Source organism: Balaenoptera physalus, assembly GCF_965194825.1.
Source record: "Balaenoptera physalus genome assembly, chromosome: 1".
Classification (NCBI taxonomy): Eukaryota; Metazoa; Chordata; class Mammalia; order Artiodactyla; family Balaenopteridae; genus Balaenoptera; species Balaenoptera physalus.
In genome coordinates, this window is record NC_138882.1 from 142,333,410 (window position 1) to 142,355,066 (window position 21,657).

Below are 21,657 nucleotides of genomic sequence, written 5' to 3' on the forward strand. Positions count from 1 at the left end.
AAGTCCACCTCCTCAATTTGGGATGAATCATTGTCTATTCAGGTGTTCCACAGATGCAGCGTACATCAAGTTGATTGTGGAGATTTAATCCGCTGCTCCTGAGGCTGCTGGGAGAGATTTCCCTTTCTCTTGTTTGTTCGCACAGCTACTGGGGTTCAGCTTTGGATTTGGACCCGCCTCTGCGTGTAGGTTGCCTGAGGGCGTCTGTTCTTCACTCACACAGGACAGGGTTAAAGGAGCAGCTGATTGGGGGCTCTGGCTCACTCAGGCTGGGGGGAGGGAGGGGTACAGATGCGGGGCGAGCCTGTGGCAGCAGAGGCTCGAGTGACGTTGCAACAGCCTGAGGCGTGCCGTGCGTTCTCCCGGGAAAGTTGTCCCTGGATCACGGGAGCCTGGCCATGGCGGGCTGCTCAGGCTCCCGGGAGGGGCGGTGTGGAGAGTGACCTGTGCTCGCACACAGGCTTCTTGGTGGCAGCAGCAGCAGCCTTAGCGTCTCATGCCCGCCTCTGGGGTCCGCGCTGATAGCCGTGGCTCGCGCCCGTCTCTGGAGCTCATTTAGGCAGCGCTCTGAATCCCCTCTCCTTGCGCACCAGGAAACAAAGAGGGAAGAAAAAGTCTCTTGTCTCTTCGGCGGCTCCAGACATTTTCCCGGCCTCCCTCCCAGCTAGCCGTGGCACACTAACCCCTTCAGGCTGTGTTCACGCCGCCAACCCCAGTCCTCTCCCTGCGATCCGACCGAAGCCTGCGCCTCAGCTCCCAGCCCTGCCCGCCCCGGCGGCTGAGCAGACAAGCCTCTCGGGCTGGTGAGTGCTGCTCGGCCCTGAGCCTCTGTGCGGGAGTCTCTCCGCTTTGCCCTCCGCACCCCTGTGGTTGCGCTCTCCTCCGTGGCTCCGAAGCTCTCCCCCCTCCGCCACCCCCAGTCTCCACCCGCGAAGGGGCTTCCTAGTGTGTGGAAACCTTTCCTCCTTCACAGCTCCCTCCCACTGGTGCAGGTCCCATCCCTATTCTTTTGTCTCTGTTTTTTCTTTTTTCTTTTGCCCTACCCAGGTACGTGGGGAGTTTCTTGCCTTTTGGGAGGTCTGAGGTCTTCTGACAGCATTCAGTAGGTGTTCTGTAGGAGTTGTTCCACATGTAGATGTATTTCTGATGTATTTGTGGGGAGGAAGGTGATCTCCACGTCTTACTCTTCCGCCATCTTGAAGCTCCTCCGATCTATATCCATTCTTTTTCAGATTCTTTTCCCATATAGGTTATCACAGAATATTGAGTAGAATTCCCTGTGCTATACAGTAGGTCCTTGTTGATTATCTATTTTCTATATAGTAGTGTATATATGTTTATCCCAATCTCCTAATTTATCACTTCCCCCCACATTTCCCCTTTGATTTCTAGATCTGTGAGTCTGTTTCTATTTTGTAAATGAGTTCATTTGTATCATTATGTTAGATTCCACATATAAGTGGTATCATATGATATTTGTCTTTCTCTGTCTGACTTACTTATATGATAATCTCTAGGTCCATCCAGGTTCTGCAAATGGCATTATTTCATTCTTTTTTATGGCTGAGTAATTCCATTGTATATATGTGCCACATCTTCTTTATCCATTCATCTGTCAGTGGACACTTAGGTTATTTCCATGTCTTGGCTATTGTAAATGGTGCTGCTATGAACATAGGGGTGCATGTATCTTTTCTAATTATGGTTTTCTCTGGATATTTGCCCAGGAGTGGGATTGCTGGATCATATGGTAGTTCTATATTTAGTTTTTTAAGGAACCTCCATACTGTTCTCCATAGTGGCTGCATCAATTCACATTCCCACAAACAGTGTAGGAGGGTTCCCTTTCCTTCACACCCTCTCCAGCATTTGTTTGTGTATTTTTTTGATGAAAACTCCCCTTATTGAGAAACATTATCTAGAGTCTCAATGCTGTCTTCCTCGTAGAAGTGTTGGGAGAGTTAAACAAGATCACTGTGAATATTTAAATCCCAAACCATCAGTTACACGTATCCATGTCTCTCCAACCCTGTCCCTTGTCCTCATCACTGCCCCTCTATCAGGGTTGGCAGGAGCCAGTTTGAGCCTAATCCATCATGCTTGGGTCATTATTACTCACTTGCTTATGTCTTGGTTCTTGGGCTGTTTTGTGGAGGTTTTCAAGGAGGTAGGGGGAATAGAAAGACCATGGGTCCTGGATGGGGCCCCTCAGGTCCCTCATTTCCCAGCTGTGAGGATGTTGACAAGCAATGTCACTCTCTAGGCTTCACCTTCCTCATAGTGTGCTGGGGGAATTGTCTGACATACTCCCTGTGAAGCACCTGGCGTGTGGTAGGCTCTTCACTTTTCTCGTCTTCCCAGTTGTACTGTCAACTCTTTGAGGGAAACTCTATTATTTCCTGCCTTTGTGCATGCACTCCAGTGCCCAGGATAGGGGCTCAATGAACTTGGCTTCGTGAAGAGCGAATGGAGAGCAGGAGGTGGAACAGCTCCTTCAGGTGTCTCAGCCAGTCGGGAACATCCTTCCGCCACCCCCAGAAAGTCGAGTACTGAGTCATGGAGAGTCAGACAGCCTGAGAACTTCTCCTGGTCTCCACAGTTCCTATCTCTCTGATCTCAGGAATGTTACTTAAATTCCTCTGGGGCTCTGTTTTCCTCAGTTATAAAATGGCAATAGTAATAGTATTCTGTATTAGTTTCCTAGGGCTACTGTCACAAAGTATCACACTTTGGCTTAACCAAAGTGGCTTAACCAACAGAAATGTATTGTCCCACAGTTCTCAGGCTAGAATTCCAGGTCAAGGTGTAGACAGTGTTGGTTCCTTCTGAGGGCTGTGAGGGAAAAATCTGTTCCATGCCTCTCTCCTGGCTTCTGGTGGTTGATTGGCACTCTTTGGCATTTCTCAGCTTGCATCATCCCAATCTCTGTCTTCATCTTCACATGGTGTTCTCTCTGTTTGTATGTCTATGTCCAAATTTCCCCTTTTAATAAGGGCAACAGACATATTGAATTAGGGGGTCTACCCTAATCCACTATGACTTCATCTTAATGTAACTAATTACATCTGCAATGACCTGTTTCCAAATAAGGACTAGGCTAGGACTTCAACAAATGACTTTTGGAGAGAACACAGTTCAACCCATAATACCGCCCCATGAGGTTATACTGAATATTCAATGTAAAATGCTACATGTAAAATACAAAGGCATCTGGCCCACTGTAAATACTCAACACATGTTAACTACTGTTATTATTATTGTTAATCATCAAACTTATAATGGGTGCCTTCTATGTGGCAGGCAGTGTGCTGGGTGGTAGAGACACTAAGGTGAATCAGGTAAGGTTTCTGACCCAAAAGATACCCAGTCTAATGGAACCACAGACATAAATAAAGAATTACAATCCTGAGGGTCTTCACAGCTAGACCAGTTTCCTAGCTCACTAAGCCATTTGTACATCTAATGTTATCTGGGGTCAAAATAAATATCTTGGGTGCCATCAGAGAATGAAGAAAGGTCATTGTTCAGAGGAAAGAAGTTTTCTCTTTTTACTGGCTCCTTTATATCTTTTTGGGAAGAAAATTTCCAAGTGTCATGGTCAAACACTACTCCAATTTCTTGTGCAAAGTTTAAGGTGACCTTTACCCTTCCTAATATATCATTTTGATGAAGCCAAAATTTTCTGAGATCCTCAAGACTGGCAGAAAAATAACTTGAGAAACGGGTCCCAGATTGGTAACTGAAGATAAGTTGGAGGGCAGTTCCTTCCTCAAGTGTTGCCGTATATCTTACTTCATTGCATGTTGATAGTGTATTAAAATTGAAATAAAAATAAAATATTATCTGTGCCATTAAACCTGACCAATTCTCACTTCACTAATCTCCAGACCCTGATTCTTGATGAAAGATGGACCGTCTTAACCCACTCTTGGCAAAGATGTACAACAGAGAAGAGTTCTAAGAGGGGGAACCTTTATCTTTTTGAAAAAAAATATCCTGTCATCATTTAATATTTACAGAGCACGCACACTGTTTGAAGTGCTCCATCACACGATGTCCTTTGCTGTACAATGTCAGAGAAGACATTGGTGACAGGGGAGACGTTAAATAGATTGGAGACTTCATGAGGACAGAGTTTTGGGGGGCAGTTCAGGCGGGACCTGGGTAATGGATGCCGTCTGCACACCCAAGGGGTCAACCCCTGGGAAGCATGGTCCCTAACCACAGACTTCCTGCCTTTGACCAACCAGCCTGGCAGCCCTCCAACCAGAGCTGCTCACTGAAGAGGGTCCAAAGGTGATGGGGGAGTCTGATCGGGGAAGAGTAACAGGACCCAAGACTGAATGCCACCCCTAGATTGTGTAGAATGTGCCATGGTGGGTAAGAGGGCAGCGGTCCAGCTGGTGCCCTGCTCACCAAGCCGGCCCAAGTGGGTACCTCCTGCTCCTGCTTGGAGGAAGGGGACACAGCTTCCAAATTCACCCAAAGCACCTTATGGGCTGGTGGTGCCCTAGGGCAGAGGAGTAAGCTGTGACCTGGAACCAAAAAACCTACATTACAGTCTTAATTCTGCCACTCACTCGTATCATAACTTTCCAAATCATGTCATTTCTCTGAGCCGCAGTTTGCTCCTCTGTAAAATGGAGATAGTAAAGTCTGCCCTGCCTGCCTCACAGGGTTGAGCTGAAAGTCAGTATTTAAAATTGGATGAGCAGAAATCCCCTTTCCTTTCTCTAGGACACCTAGGGTCTTTATCTCATTGTTGTCTCATCATGATACCTGCCCCTGAAAAGGGATGGAGGGAACACGGTTCTGATGTCTCTTCTCCAGAGTCTCCTCAGGGGTTGTTGCTGTGGATGTGGTGTCCTCTCCGTGACCATGTCCTTCATTCTGTCCCGCCTCCCTGACCCCAGCTTGCACCTTGGATTAGACAGTGATTTCACTCAGAGGCTCACCATGCAGCTTCATGGGCAGGATACACCCATTTTACACATTAACCATGCACTGTTCATTGATTAGTCTAGCAGTTTGTGCTGGAAACCCAGGCAGGGTGCTGAGGCCCCACCATCCTGAACCATCCTGAACCATGGCCACCCTGCTGCCCTGTGGACCAGCCAGTCTTGAGGCCCCAGCCCTGCAGCTGCCTGTGTGTGGACGAGACAGAAGCAGCTCCAGGACGAGTCAGGTCTAGGTGCACATCTGCTGGGAGTTCCTGACCTTTCTGTGCCCAGGGAGGTTCTGATGATGTGTGAGTCACTGTAGATACTGTGATTGCTGTGGTCAGTGGTGAGAAGCACACGGGAGGGCTGAAGGGCTGGGCAGAGGGCAGATGAGAAGTTCCCCAGCCAGAGAAGACAGGCAAGCGTGTTCTGAGCAGAAGCAGCAGTGTGTGCAAAGATGCAGAGAATGCGAAGGGACGTGGCATGTTCCTTGCAGCAGGGTGGGTGGTGCGGTTACGGGAGTGCTGGGAGATGGGGCGCAGAGGTCAAGCCAGCCTGGGAAGAGCCCGGAATGCCGTGCTAAGGAGCCTGAACTCATTCTGCAGGTGCTGAGGAAGGATCTTGGGCTTCTTCCAGCCGAAAAAAGACACGATCAGAGTTTTGTTTCCAAAAAACCATTCTGGTGGCAGTGTGGAGGGCAAAATTAGGGTGAGGGGAGGGGGAGAACCTGGAAATAGAGACAGGAGGCTGTTGCATTGGTTCAGTAAAGAGATGCTAAGAGCTCAAGTCAAGTACAGCAGGGGGACGGCAGAGTAGGAATGGAGTGGGGCTCTGCCCAGAAGCGGTCCAGAGTAGTGGTTAAGAACGTGGCTCCAGAGCCAGGCTGCCTGGGCTTGCACCTGCTGTTCACCAGCCTTGTGGACAATATGTCCCTTCTCGTGCCTCAGTATCTCCACATGTGAGGATGCTAATGATAACTCCATCTCATATGATGTTAGAAGCCTTCAGAACACAGTTCCTGGCACAGACGCAAGCACCTTAAAAATGTTAGTTCTTAGGAGGAGACAAAATTGGCAGAGTTCGGCTCCTGGTTAGAAGCGGGGAAAGAGAGGCTCCCAGTGCTTCCAATACCAGTTCTAGCCCCTCCCCTCGCCCCCTCCTTTAGCTCCTGGGTGGATGCAGGCTACTGTACTGGTCAGGAGCTTACCTTCTGGAATCAGACTCACCTGCTCTCTATCTAACCTTAGGCAAGTTCCTTAATCCCTGGTCTTAGTCTCCACATCTGTAAAATGGGAGAAATACTAATACCTACATCAACAGACTCTTTGTGGATTAAATGGGATAATATGAGTAATAACCAGCACACTGTGTGTGTTCAAAAAGACTATAATTCTTATTTGTATTACTACTCATCAAAGTAGGAAGTACAGGGGGGAAGTGGTGTTGGATGACAAGGGAGGGAAATACAGTTTGACATAATTTATGCAGGAGGCAGCCAGAACTGGGGAGGGGAACTCAGCTGAGATGGAGGAGGGCACCCTTGTATGAGGAAGGCTAAAAATGTTAAGCTTCCAGTGAAGGTCTGATCACCCTGTCCCTTGATGTGATTGAGACATATTTAGGAGAAAGAAGAATTCACAGGAAAGGGAAAATCAGGGAAGTGGCTTTATTCTGGCATAGCTGGGTCGAAATGTAGATCAAAATATTTATACTTATATCAAAATACAAATCACAGCTGGGTCAGAATATAAATTTTAAATATTTTTGGTGGAAATTTTTCTAAAATGTCACGTACTTCTCTACCACTTGACATTTAGCACATTTCTTTACTTATTCTTTCAACATATATTTATTGAGGGCTTAATACTAAGTTCTGTGCTAGCACTTTGGGAGACACAGGTATAAAATAGAAAAAGTCTCTGCCTTCCAGAAGCTTACTTCTAACTTTCAGTATCATTAACTTTGGATAGAAAACATGCTTATATTTACACTTTTGGGTACTTTATTGTCTATCTCCTTAAATTAAAATTCTCAAGTGGGATTCTTTCCTGAAAGAGGATATACTTTAAACACTTTTGTTGTAGACTGACAAATAGAAAAGGAGACTTTAATTTTTTTAATTATGTAAAACATCCAGAAAACTTCAGATAATACACGTGTACCCACTACCCAGACTGAACAAATCTTAAAAGTTAGCCATATTTTCTTGAGATTTTTTTTAAGTAAAAAATGTTGATACAACTGAAACTTTCTTTGTTAACCTGCATATAAAACTATATATTTTTTAAAGCAGAATGTAAAGTTATTCAGCGTTGTTCTCCTCCTGACAAGGTTTTAGCAACTTTCACAACCGATTGAACTTCTCTCGTTTTCTTTATCATTTATTATTATGTAGAGATTTTATTTCACTTTTATATAATAGTTTAGACTTCTGAAAAGTAAATTAATTAAATGTCCAATTTGTCTACTCCCTGCTGTTTCTTGCTTCCCACTCCTTTTGGATTTACTTTTCAGTGGGTCTGTAGATGGTAAACTTTCTCAGAATTTCATGACTAAGATGTCTTTATTTCATACTCATTTTTGAAGGATGGTTTAGCTAGGTATAAGATTCTAGAGTCACCTTTTTTTTCTCCCTTTAGCACTTTGAAGGTATTATTCCATTATGTTGCCATAGAGACATCTGCTGTCAGCTTAGCTGTCATTGTTTGGAAAATAATCAGTCTCTTCTCTCTGGTAAATTTTAGACTATTTAAAAAAAATTTTTAGTTCTGTAGTTTCTTTGTCATGAGTCTAGATGTAATACTTCAAGTGCACTTTTAATCTGAGTGGGCAAGTCAAATGCAATCAAATTCCATTTCATTATTTGCAAGCACCTCATAGAGTTGCTGTGAGAATTACATGAGATGATGAACTTGAAATACTTTGTAAATTTTGTAACATTGTGCCAATGGCATCTAATTTTGAATTTAGGGTTATTTGGGAAAAACATTATCGTTATTATTTGACGAAGATACTTCAGAGAGAACAACTAGGTATTTCTCACCAATGAACAATATATTGGTTAAATGAATAATTAGATTTGGGGGCATATAATATGCACCAATCACTGGGAGTCTGATCCCCTATGGCAAATTTGGGGTCTTACCTATGTCATGCTCTAGGCACTCCAGAAATGGGTTCTGTCTGGTTGGGAATTTCCCTTTGGATTTGATGCTCTGTTTTCCCAGTCACACCCTTGTCCCCCTCAGTTATGATTTGGAGTCTTTTCCGGTAAATATCCCTCCATTCAACCCAGCCCTAAGGCCTCTGATCTCAGCTCTGCCTAGTTCTCCAACTGCACATTAACAGAGAAAATGTGGCAGTAATTTGGGGAGGAAGAATAAAAATATATTAATGAGCTGTTAAATGGTGTGAACGGATGCAAAAGGTAAAAACTCAGGATGGAAACAAAATACATACTCCCTCCTACTCCTTCCCCATACACCCCTGGACAATGTTTATAAATCAAGCTTTCACCTAACACAGCCATAGCCGACTTCCTAAAGGAACATACCAAATTACACAAAAGGTCAGTGAATGTAAAATACTATACTGACTGTTATGGGATCACTTTTAATCTTCATCACCTAAAACATTGAAGAAAAATATATATACTTAAAGTGGAGTAACTAACGAGAGTTTTTGGGTTATACTGCTGAAGTCAGGAGATATTTTTTTATCCTAAATACTTGACCATTGCTGGAAATTCCATCCAATTATCCAAGACATTTAGGGAATGAACATCCATCCTGAATTTTTTATGGACAGCCGGCTTTAGGAGGGAGAAGAAAATGAAACAAAATCTGAAAGTATTTGTAAAGTTGTGCTAACCCAAAAGAAGGAAGAAAGAAAGAAAGAGAGAAAGAGAGAGAGAGAGAGAGGGAGGGAGGAAGGGAGGGAGGGAGGGAGGAAGGAAGGAAGGAAGGAAGGAAGGAAGGAAAGAAGGAAGGAAGGAAGGAAGGAAGGAAGGAAAGAAGGAAAAGAAGGAAGGAAGGAAACCCAGGATCACTTTTTTTCCCCCAATTCCTGCCGACTTTCTCATCTCTTCTAAGTTGTCGCGCCAGGTGGAGTCCGACACAAGGTGTCTAATCTAAGGCTACAAAAGAGGCTTAAGCAGATGTGACTCTCACAGCCGGATGTGCCAAGTCCAGGAAACGCGACGGGATGAAAGACGTAGGTTTTTAGTATCTATTTTTGAGAAGCAGTGAGAGGAAAAACACTTGGGGGAGGAGCAGGTATACTTTTAAGAAATGAAAAGTCCGATTTGGTTAGGCCACAGAACCAAAGATGATATAAGCCTGATGAGAAAGTCCTCCGAAATAGAAGGGCCTGGCTGTCAGCTCAGCCACCTGGCTTGCAGCTGCTTTCCGCGCACATAAATATTTGAGCAAGGGAAACGGCCTGCTCTGCCTTCTGGGGACGGCCCTGTCTCCTCCCGGTCTAATCTCACTGGCGCGGGGCGGGAGCGAGGAGCAGGCGGCGGGCCGGCCTCGCTGCAGGGTTAGGGCTCCAGGAGTCAGGGCGGGGTTAGCAGCTCCGCAGGAGGCACCGCCCTCTTCCTTCCTCTCTTTTCTTTTCCCTCTCCCGATCTCCCCCTCCTCTTGGGCCCGCTCTTCTTTTCTCTGCTTCCCTCGCTTTCCCTGGCAACTCATCTCTCACTCATTTTTTTCCTTTCCCTTTATCCGGGTTGCTCCTTATTTTTTCCTTATCTCTGACGGCTTCCCAGATTTCATCGGGGCCTCGCTCTGGGCGCCGGGCATGTCGCGATGGAACAGGGCAAACAAGGCTCCTCTTCTCTTTGAGACCAGTTGGTTCCGTGGCGGGGGGCGGGGGGGGGAGGGCACCCAGTCCCCACATTAGAACAGAAACCCTTGTGAGGGTGGGGATCTAGTCTCTCATTGGTCACCTCCTAGAACAGTGCCTGACACGTAGCAGGTCGTCAGAGCAAATCTGTAGAAAGAACAGAGGTCATCTAGTCCTTTCCTAAGCCATGCTGGATTCGTCCTTCGGCCTTTGCTACCACCCACTGGCCGATTCCTCCTCCTCCTTCAGGTCTCAGTTCCAGGCTGCCTCATCTCGGAAGCCTTCCCTGACTGCAGATCCTCCCATAACATCCTGCACACTTCTCCATTACATGTTTCCGCACTGCATTATGTTGTCGGTTGGCATGGCTGACCTCCTGCACCATCCCACCCTCACTCGCACACACAAACTGAAACTCCCTTGGGCAGAGACTGAGGGCTCAATAAATGTTACTGAATAATTGGAGCCTTATGACATTTGAATATTTAATATCTTATGCCACATCCCTGGCCCTTCCTACTTTCTGCCAACTCAGATCACACCCATCCTTCTGACCCAGATTATGAAGATTTCTTTGACACAGTACTATTTTTATCTATCTAATCAGCAAAGACAGAAAAGAATGAGAATTTTAAAAGCCCGTTTTCGGTGAGGAAACTGATGTGAACAAATACTGGTAAAAGGTTTTTGGAGGGTGATTTGGCAAAGGCTATCAAAAGCCTTAAAATGCACCTAACTTTTGACACAGCAATTCCACTTCTTAGAATATATTATATAGACATAATATAAAATGTGACCAAAGGTTTTTCCAATAAGGTGTTCACCGTAGTTAATGTTTATAATGTTAAGAAATTGGAAATCCACAATAAGTGATTAGTTGCATGAATACAGGTAAACCTGTAATAAAACTTTTTTAAAAATTTAAAAATAGTTATTGACCTGACAAGATGTTGATGTTGTTATTGTTGTTGAATGAATCTGCATATATAATATGGTCTCATTTATATTTAAAAAAATATAAAATTTTATTTGCATAGAAAAAAATCTGGAAAGGAATATAACCTAGTAATAAGTGGATTTCTCAGGGTGATGGGATCATATGTGATTCTTATACTCTTTTTTTTTTTTTTGGCCATGAGGCTTGCAGGATCTTAGTTCCCCCAACCAGGGATTGAACCCCAGGGCCATGGCAGTGAAAGCGCTGAGTCCAAACCACTGGACCACCAGGGAACTCTCTATACTCTTTTCTTTTAAATCTGCATTTTCCCACTTTACTTTTCTTCAGTGAACCAGAATTACTCATGTACTGATTTTTTTAAGTTATTAAAAAATTGTCTGAATGCTTTTGTCTTCTTTGACTCTAGAAGTAAGCTATTCAAAGTCAAATAGACTTGAAAAATAAAAATTCCCATATAGAGTAAGGAACATTTTAGATCTGAGATGTTCAAGGGAGAGCCTTATCCCCTAAGCCTCGTAGCCATGTGTGAGTCTAATTTCCCATTGCTCTGAAAGACTGTGACAGAGAATCATTACCCTTGAAATGGGTTTGTATAGTACAAAAAAGCAGGGTCTCCTCTCCACTTAGTGAGCGTGTTAACATTTGTGGGAGTTCCCATGCACGCTCTGAGGGAGAGTCCTGTGACATCGCGTCTGCATTGTGTTGAGCTCAATCACTTGTAGAAAATGTGTAATGTAGTAGGGATATTACACGGGGTGATATTATGGAAAATCCTAATTGGTACCAAAGTAATTCTTACTAGAGCGGACTATAAAACCTTCAGTGCCGTTCTAACTAATCACCCCTGTGGCATTCTGAGCAAATGCAGGTTAATGGTGACGATCTTAATTTTTTTATTAATTAAATTAAGTGTGTAACCTGACAGTATAAACCCATTGTTGGTGTTCATCATGCTGATAATAAATGGCTTGAGTACTTGGCACCTTTGGCTTCACCGGAGCCCTGAACGCTTCCATCCACCACTCAGGATCTGTGAGAGATCTCCAAGTGACTCATTAGTACCCAGAGATGACAAATAATGAAGCAGTATGCCAGGGATTGGGGGGGGGCGGTGAGCAAACAGCAGGTGGGCTTATGGGCCTAGGAGAAGCCTCCGAACTCAGGGACTGCAATGGCTCAGTCCTCTTCTCTCCTGCCTCTGTATCTTGGGTTTCTCTTTAGCAAATGATTTCTCATAATATTTCAAGGTAGGAAGGAGAAAGAATTCAGAAAAGTGAATGTGAAAATACAAGATGCTTAGTAGACACTTAAATGGCCAAAATGCCAGATTCAGTCTCCCTGAGTTTTAGGGTTGGGAATAGGCCTTCATCAACCCTGTTTTCCCCACACCTTGCATTCCAACCAGCATAGCAGCATCTATACATCTTGATTTATTTTGCCAAGACATGACACGCTTAGACTTGCTTTTCCATAGTGTGTTCCCCGGAAGACAAACCTTGCCAGAGACATCCTAAATTGGAAACTGTGGAAAAATACGCTTGAGTAACTCTGCCTTTTACCCTTTCTTCTTGGAGATTTATGGTCTATATTAGCATTTTGAAGGCAGTGATAAGTCCTTTAGAAAAGATTATATTAATATTGTCTAACCCAACAGTATCTAACCAAATTGTCTAACCAAACTTATTGGATCACGGAACTCTAATATCATCCCACAGAGCACATTCAGCAACAGACTGCCTTAGATATCTGCTAGCTTGCTTATAGCCCAGTGAGCAGATGGAAATAACAATTTCCTGCTTCTTCTCAAATCCTGGCATAATAGAGATGAAATCTCCCTTGACTGTGACTAAATCCCTTAATAAAAATATAGAATCATAGGGCTTTAGACTTGGAAGGGACCTTGGACATCATTGCAGGAATTCACTTACTGCATCCATGATGGATACACTGACATCTCTGCTTGGATGCTTCCAATGGCAGGGAGCTCAGCCACTCACAACACAGCCATTGAGTTATCCCCAAATTTCCTCTTCTGTTGAGCTAAAATCTTCTTTGAGGTTCTAGATTTTATCATAGACTAATATAGAACAGTCCACTCTCATATCTACATATCAGTTCTTATGCCCTCAGTTAACATCAAAAATTATCAGTTTCTGCACTTCCAAGTATAATCAGAATGAAGAAAGGGGTGCTTGAATGGCTAGTGAGGGGTGGGGGGAAGAGAATAATCTTAGTAGTTGAGTTACAGAAATAAAATAATAGAAATCTCTTACTTGCAATTCATTAATTTCTAAAAACAAAAGTGCTTTTCATGAGTTTGGTGACTGTCTTAGTCAGTTTAGGCTGCTGTAACAAAGTACTCAAGACCGGATGGCTTATAAACAACACAAATTTATTCCTCACAGTTCTGGAGGCTGGAAGTTGGAGATCAGGGTGCCAGCATTGTCGAGCTCTTCCAGGTTGCAAACTGCCAACTTCTAGTGTTCTCACATGATGAAAAGAGGGCAAGAGAGCCTCCTGGGGTCTCTCTTATAAGTGCACTAATCCCATTCATAAGGGCTCCACCATCATGACCTATTTGCCTCCAAAAGGCCCCACCTCCTAATACCATCACATTTGGGGTTAGGATTTCAACATGTGAATTTCGGTGGGGGGAGACACAAACTTTCAGTTCATTGTAGTGACAAAACATAACCTGAACTGATGTAAAATTATTTATAGTCTTTATTTATTCCACTTGGTGTGTTATGCATGCATTTGATTAAAGAAATATTAATATGTTTGATTACAGAAATATTAATGTGTTTCCTCAAAGTCCACAGGAAGTATTACACAATATACAGTATATGCACTACATTACCTTCCTAAAATCAGACAGAGTCAAAATTCTGAAACACATCTGGCTCCAAGGATTTTGGACAAGGTATGACATCCTTTTCTTAGTACCTTCTGTGTGCTCAACACTGTTAACCTATATTAGTTTCTTTTGACCTCACAGTTCTGTGGGGTAGAGTACTATCATCCTCCACCTTGCAGGTGAGGAGAGTCATCTAGTTTGGCAGACATTTTTCTTTTCTTATTGCCTATTTGATGTTTGCCAAGAAAGCCAGTTCTCTTATCATGTACTAATTGATAAAAAAAAAATTAAGTCTAATTTGGGACAGGTTCTAATTTAGGACAGCGGTCAATGCCAGGAGAACCCCAATCAGAGAAGGGTGGGGTCTGTGAGGCCCAGTGATGCAAGAAGAACCCTCAGAGGAATCCCTGTCAGGCCTCCATCTGAAAGGTAGTTAATGGATTCACAATGTTCGTAGCTCTTCAACTGCTCTTTTCCCACCTAACTCTTCAAAAACTTTAGTGTGACTGGGAAAGCCATAGACACCGTTTGCAGAGAAAACTATTCTGAGTGTTGAATTAATTTATGTCAAGGCCTGGGTTTAGCCTCTGGGATATAAGTTTGGATTATCAGCCATCCAAAAATCTACCCCATTTGTTCTTTCCCTATGCTTGAAATGACCATTCAATATCCTGATGATGACGAGTATTTGTTATTGTCAGGATATTGAAAATAATGACTAAGATAGAAATATTACAAATCCCATGTAAGGGTCAACTTAATAAGCCATTATAAACTTAACTTAAATAATCAAGTGAGCTAGTTGGGCATTTAGCCCAGTCCAGAGGGAACTGGACATAGACTAGACCAGATTTGATGAGGAATGAAAGAAAAGAAGCACGGGGAAGGTCCGAAGCATGGATGCTTCCAGGAAAGATCCACACAGGGTGTTACAGTGGGAGGATCGGGGCCCAGATCAGTGCCTTCAACTAGTGAATGAAGGAGGCACTAAAAGGGAAAAAAAGGCAGGAGAAGGGGGAGTCTGGAATCCCCCAAATTCAGTATCACCTACGTCAGCTATTTCCATAAGGATTGCACCTATGCTTGTAGACCCTCTTAAAATAGTTGAATCACAATGTTTTAGAACACTCACCAGATCACATCATTCACCAGCTAGTGTCCAGGAGCTGGAATGGATGCTGGAGTTACAGAACCAGGGAAACGAGAAAAGGGAGCATGAAACAGCACGTGTTAAGAACTTCCAATCTCAGCCCACACCAGCGTTCCCTTTGCTGACTGTTGCAGCCACACTCCTGCATGTGCTGTACCCTCAGCTGGGAAAGCTACCTTCTCCCACTCTCTGCTAAGGGAATTCAGACGCCTCCCTATGCTCAGCATAAGTGTCAGTCCCCAGAGAGGCCTTCCCTTTCCACACCTACCCCTCAACTCTAAGTTATGTTCCACTATTCTCTGGGGTTTTTTTTTTCCCTTCAGAGCACTCACTGCAATTTGTAAGTATATATTTATTTCTTTATTTATTAATGTCTGCATACTCCCTGTGAGTACCCACTAAGGGCAGGTTCTTAACAAAGATCTGTTCAGTGAATCATTGTCAGGCACTGTGCTCTCTGTTTCAGACATGGTAGCTTTTTAAATCTTCATGATAACCCTCTGCATTAGTTTTTACAGATGACATTAAGGAGGCTTACGGCTCCAAGGGGCTCATTTTCATACTCTGGAATTGTGCAATGCACACCCTGCACAATCGTATGCAGCAACCCTGCTCGGCAACCCCTTGTTCTAAACCATTTAGGAATGGTATTATCTCCAAAGGAAGCGTATATCTCTGCTTTTCCCACCTTTGTGACAACCATGGCTTAGAGGGGTTAATAATAAACAGAAAGTCCAATTAGCTTCTCCCATCACATCAGTCCTGGAGCTAAACCCTGGTTCCTTGAAAGCCCCAAGAAAAGACTCTTCTGTTTGTATATCATGTTAATAATTAATTGATTGGTTAATCAATGAACTAACTTCTGTAAGGTTTGTCCTGTTCTCCTTTGTCCCCTCCACGTGTCCTGGTCAGGGTCAGTGGGCCTGTGCTCAGAAGCATTATGCTGACCTGAAAGACTCCAAAGGAAGGACCATTTGGAAACATGTACAGGATCAATGCTTTTTAATGCCTTGAAATTTTATGAGGAAGCTGCTCATTTTATACCTGTTGAGAGTAGTTTTCTTAAAGTACTGATTGAACATTGACTGAAAATATACAGCAATTCCTGGTTATACCAACATGGGTAAGTTAAGGTCCTGCCTGCAAGGAGCTCTCAGTCAACTGCGACAACTGGAAAGACAAGGAAGACTTCTTGGAAGAGGAGGGTCATGGGGACAGGAGACGGGGAAGGAGGCCATGAGAAGTATCTTAGGCAGAGGGTGGAGGCTGTGGGAGGGGCTCTGTGATTTCAGAAACAGAATAAAAGCAGAAGCCCAGGCTAGAGAAGAAATGGTGCTCCCTTTTACCTGGGTACTTAGAGAAGAGCCTCTGGGTTGTAATATTTTATAAGATACTGCAAAGACACTGGTATTAAAAATTTCACCTGAGATGTAGACCAGTTCACTCTTCTTGCTGCTTTGGTTCCACAGCCCTCAACCCTAACCCTCACCAGCTCTAATGTTAACCAATTCCTTTGCTAGATGAAGGACAAAGGCCAGTTTTCAAGAAATGCCAAATATTCCATTCCCATCAGGCTTTAAAAATGTTTCTTATACTCTAACACTGTAAACACCAATTGAGTTATCCATAAGGTCTCCCAGCTAAGATCAGTTGCCTGGCCCTAGCTGTTCATCACTTGTGGTGCTTTGTAAAAACACGCATGCTCAATCTACTGAAGTTGAACTTAGGTATACCCTCAACTCATCAGTTTCTCTCCTAGGGAAATACCCATGAGAAATGCAAAATCTGCCAAAAGACATAGAAGAATTTCATGGCAGCACTAGTTGTAATAGTTCACAAGGGACCACCCAAGTGCCCAGCTGCAGTTGCATGAATAAATAAACTGCAGCATATTCATACAGTGGAATAGTAGACAGCACCGAAAAGGGATGCCCTTACACTACACACAGCATCATGGATGAATCTCATAAACACAAAGTAGAGCAAAATAAGCCAGATTCTAAAGAACACATACTGCATGATTCCATTTTGGTTTTATACTAAAAATCAAGAAAAAGTAATACACGTGTTAGAAATCAGGATAGTGGTTATGCTTTGGAAGGAGACAGACTAGAAGGGGACACAAGGGCTGTTGGAGGACTTCTCGGTGCTAATTACATGAGTGTGTTCACTTTGTAAAAAGTCATCAAGCTGTGTATGTATGATCTGTACACCTTTCTGTATGATGTTTTATTTCCATAAGATATTTTTAAAAGATACATCTGCCTAAATTTCATCCTTATTTATTCTGATTCAGTAGATCTGGGGGAAGGTCCAGTTATCAGTATTTTTTTAAAGCTCCACAGATGATTCTAATGCACGTCCAGATTCAGGAACCAGTGACTAGGATCACCTAGTCTAGATTTCCCTTGTTTGCATATTAAAAGAGCTTACTCATTGTTTTTCTTTTCTGTTTTTCCCCCTACAAATAGGAGTAAAATAGCCACCACAATCATGTGCACCCAGATGTTTCCATGCTACTGAAATGCATGAAGGTTGAAAGGCATTCCTTCCACTTCTCCAGGTCAGTTGCTCATTAGCAAAAGTATTTGTACTCTGGGGTTTCAAGAATCCCTCACAGAATCTATTTATTCAATCAGCCAACAAACATTTATTGAACACCCATAATAATAAAAGCGAACAATTGCTAACCCTTATTAATCACTTCCTTGGGCCGGGCACGATCTTATGTCCTTTGCATATGGTCTTTAATTTAAATAACATAGTAAATAACTAAATTAAATAATTTAAGTAATAATTAAATTAAACAATATAGTAAAGGAGTTAAGTGCCCAGACTCAGGAGCCAGGCTACCAGTGTTGAAACTCTAGCTTCAGCTAACTCAGCGGTGTGACTTTGGGAAAGTTACTTTGCCTGTCTGTGACTCAGTTTCCTCATCTGTAAATGGGGAATAAAAATAATACTAATTCCTGAAACCAGGGTGAGGAGTAAACGTTGTTTGGGACCTGTAAATGCCACTTACTATATACAGCAAATGCTACATAGGCATTAGCTCTTATTTTTCACAAAAGTCCTATGAAATAGCTACTATAATAATGCTAAATTCGTACGTGAGGAAACCACACTTAGAGAGGTTCCATGACTGGTCCAAATTCACACAGCTAATAAATAGCAAAATCAAGATTCCAAGCCGAGTTGCTTGACCTCAGTGCTCAGATATTTTGCTATGATGCTCTCTCTTTTTCACTGACGTATTTCTCTCTCAGTTGTGTTTTTGTGGACACAGGGATTACATATCTGAAGAGAAGACTCTTTTAAAGCGATCTTTCAAGAGCCTGGAAAGTCGGAGTATTTCATGAGCCAGCTCAAAATGACAAGACATGCCTCCTGCAAGTGAGGAAGGGAGCCCTTCCCATCAAGTTTCATTTTCCAAGGAAGAATGAATTTGGGTAACCTTTCTCCCTCCCTGAAGTTAAAAATACCTTTTAAAAATGAGTTTGTCATGTCTTGTTGCATAACACTGAGCAGTATTTATAGAATGTGGAAATGAATGTGAAAACTTGTATTTTGATTCATGGCGTATTTGAAGTGGTATTTTCATTAATATCTCTGACTTGAATTTTTCCTCCCAAGTTATTGGAGTGTTTATTAAACTTTTAAAGTATTTTTTCTGTCTCAGAATGGGGAACAGAAAGATAGAAACTGGGAAGAAGCACATTTTTAGACGCTAACATTGTCAGTGACTGAAAAATCAATTGCATATATTTTACCAGTCAGCCTGAGATCTGCCTTTCCCTAACTGAGAGTATGGGGTACTTTGTCCCCTAATATTGAATACTATTAATTAAAGAGTTTAAAATTGTGGTTTGCTTGAGTTAATTTTAAATAAAATGCTTCACTGAAACAATATCTCAGTAAAAAATTTAGGTACCAGCATTTAATGGAAAAAACTGTGTACCTAAGATTTGTATTACATTGATTCCCAAATAATGAGGTTGGCAAACCTATTATGAATCTCTCTCCCCACACGAATAAAAGTGCTGCTATCATTCTGTTGGTTTTTAAAGGATGGCTGCATCTACCCTGAAATGTATTTCCAAGTTTTGCCAAGTACTAAGGTGACTGATTTTATTTCTTTTATTAGATACTTAAGTTTCCCTTTCTTTTTTATATATTGCTTAAAAACAAACCTGCTTTTACAGGCCTCCTGCCACCTAAAAGTCTCCTTGTTCAGCACAGAGAAGATTTCTTGCTGATCAGATTCTCCCCATTCTTCTCTTTAAGCAAACACTAAAAGCTTTCAGCAGCTGCCCAAGATACCACCTTAAAAACCCTTAAGGCAGTTTGAAAGGTCTCCAAAAAAGCATGACATTCAATCAAAGTTCAGTAAGGAAAGTTTTAATGAATAAACTTAGTAAATTAGAAAGCACTGCAGCAGGGTGATTAACTCTCATTTGTGCATTAGTGTTGAAATTAATTAAAATGTTTAAGCCATAGGAGGCTGGTTACCTCGTCAGGACCTGGCTCTGCCCTCAGAGTCAGTCTGGATCCAGGAGTGATTCATCTTACACAGATGAGAGGGGGTTAAAAAGAAAAGAACAGTCAGGACAAATGTGTTTTCAATGGTGCTTAACAGCAGGGAGACCATTGAGACTTCAGAGCAATGCTACTGGAGTGTGACATCATAATACGGTATGTACATGTGGAGTGGAGTGAAAAGGGCTTTGCACACACAGGCCTTTCCTCTCTTTTGGATTGGGTGCTGCGTATATTAATTCCTCTGCCAGGTGGAATGCTGCAGTCTGCTCTCTTCAAGACCACTCACAAATTAGCTGTTTCCCTGACTCTTTTTAAACCTGCTTGCCACTGTTAACATTCACCCTTGGGAGTCCCCCGCAGTGCAGTGATGTGAAAATGTGGGCTTGGCGTCCTGGTGGATTTCCCTAAGATCAACTCCATAGGATGTATGAAAATATAATTGCCTCAAACTCTCAGACACACAACAATGGATTTATTATTCAACTCCCTTGACAATGTGCAGAGCAGAAACCATCTTTTCAAGAAACCCAAAATATTCCATTCCCATTAGGTTTTTAAATATCTCATAAGCTCAATTTCTTTCCAGAACTATGGGTCTGTGGATCTTCTTATAGAAACCCATTACTGTGTAGCTGTTTAACAAATCTGTGCCTGCTTAAAATTATAAATGACAGCATATTTCATAAAGAGAAAAGTCCTTTTTGACAGGAAAACAATCTCAGTTGGTTCTCCTTGGATAACAAATGGGCTTGTGTCAGGCCTGGCACCATAGCTGTTTCCAGAAAGCGTAGAAATGGACTGCTATTTCTAGTTCAGGGGTCCAAATTAAGGGGTGTGCAGAAATTAGTGACTTCCTGCAAATCCGAATTATTTCCACCTGAAGAAAACTGTCATGATTTGCTATGGATCTACATTCATAATTTTAAAAACTGTATGTCTTCCTTATTTTTTGCTCTAAAGATTTCTTGTCAGACACAATGTCAGAGGTCACTGTCAGAGTGTCCCTTTGGTACCCATTAACTATAACCAGCAAACTTGTTCACTATTGATCCACTATGTCTAAGTACCTATTATGGTGGCTATAAAAGGTAGCTTCGCATCTTTCTAAACAGATAATTCATAAAGGCCAAGTGGTCATGGCTTGTGATATATTATTCTTTCACTGTAACTGTGACTGAATGAAAGAGAGAGAGGAAGAGGAGGGGGAACTAAGGGTCACGCATGTTAGACTAGAGAGGTAGAAAGTTTTGTGTCAATCGGACACATTAACATCCATATAAATAATAAAAGGCGTTAATAATATTTGTTCATGACCTCATTATCAATTCATTCTACTCAGAAGCAGAGGCTCCTAGAGAGAGTGCAGACAGAGTTGATTTTTAACCACCAAAGTTCAGCTGAGGTTGACTTTAAAATGGAAGTCAACTAAAGACAGTAAAATATACTCTGGCAGCAACACCCTGGACCCTGGGATTGATACATTTTGCGGGTAATGCATCATTTGGGGGCAAAGCAAATGTTTGGGGAACAGAAACCTCAAATACGAAGTGTTAAGGATCTGCCAGGCTGATGGGTTCAGAACATCCCCGTGTTCATGGGGGATCGTTTGATTCATCATGTTTGCTGTTTCGTATTGAACATTCAGCAAACACTGCAGAGACCATTGCTGATGTTCCCACGTTCCCATCCTGAAGGAAAGCATCTCATTAGGAGAACAATCAGGATCTAATGAGTAAGCCTTGCTCACAAGTTAACTGACATTGGGCTCATTTAATGCCGTGTACAGTCTTCTACCCACTGGAGAACCTGGAGGTGGTGTGCTTTCTCAAGACTACAGTTTGGAGGAAAGTAAATTGAGATAAATCATGGTGAGATGAGATAGTTAAAATGTCATGCTCCATAAGTTTGAATGCATCCTTCAAGTTCTGAACAGTAAAATGCAACTAAACACTGAAACAAGGGAAACAAAGAAAACGCAGATAACTAACAATACAAATCCTCCTTCTCTGACAAGGATGCTTCATGGGGGGAACCAGACAGAACCTTTTCAGAACCAGCCCTGAACAGACACCCAGGAACACGCATGCACACAGTCACACTCCCTCCTGATTTTACTTTCCTTTTACTATTTTACATATTATGGTTGAGGGGATGATGCATCAAAATTGCACGTTTTCAGAGACAAGCAATAAACCACTAGCTGTATTTCTGCTGACAGATGTTAGCTGAAGGAAAGTCCCTCGGCTGGCTAGGCAAATTACAGATTGTCCCCAGTAAGTGTGGGGACAATGCCGCTAACGAGGATGTGTTTGAGAGTCAGAATAGGCCCTCTTAGCTTCAAGAAAGGGCTGGAGAAAGGTTCGGGGGTGGG

The 21,657-nt window shown here is 42.6% G+C and overlaps 1 protein-coding gene across 1 annotated transcript in view; it reads left to right on the forward strand.

The window, feature by feature from the left end:
• Positions 1 to 21,657, forward strand: part of L1TD1 (LINE1 type transposase domain containing 1) — a 449,271-nt gene that overhangs the window by 253,187 nt on the left and 174,427 nt on the right. The gene's annotated exons all lie outside the window — the stretch shown is intronic.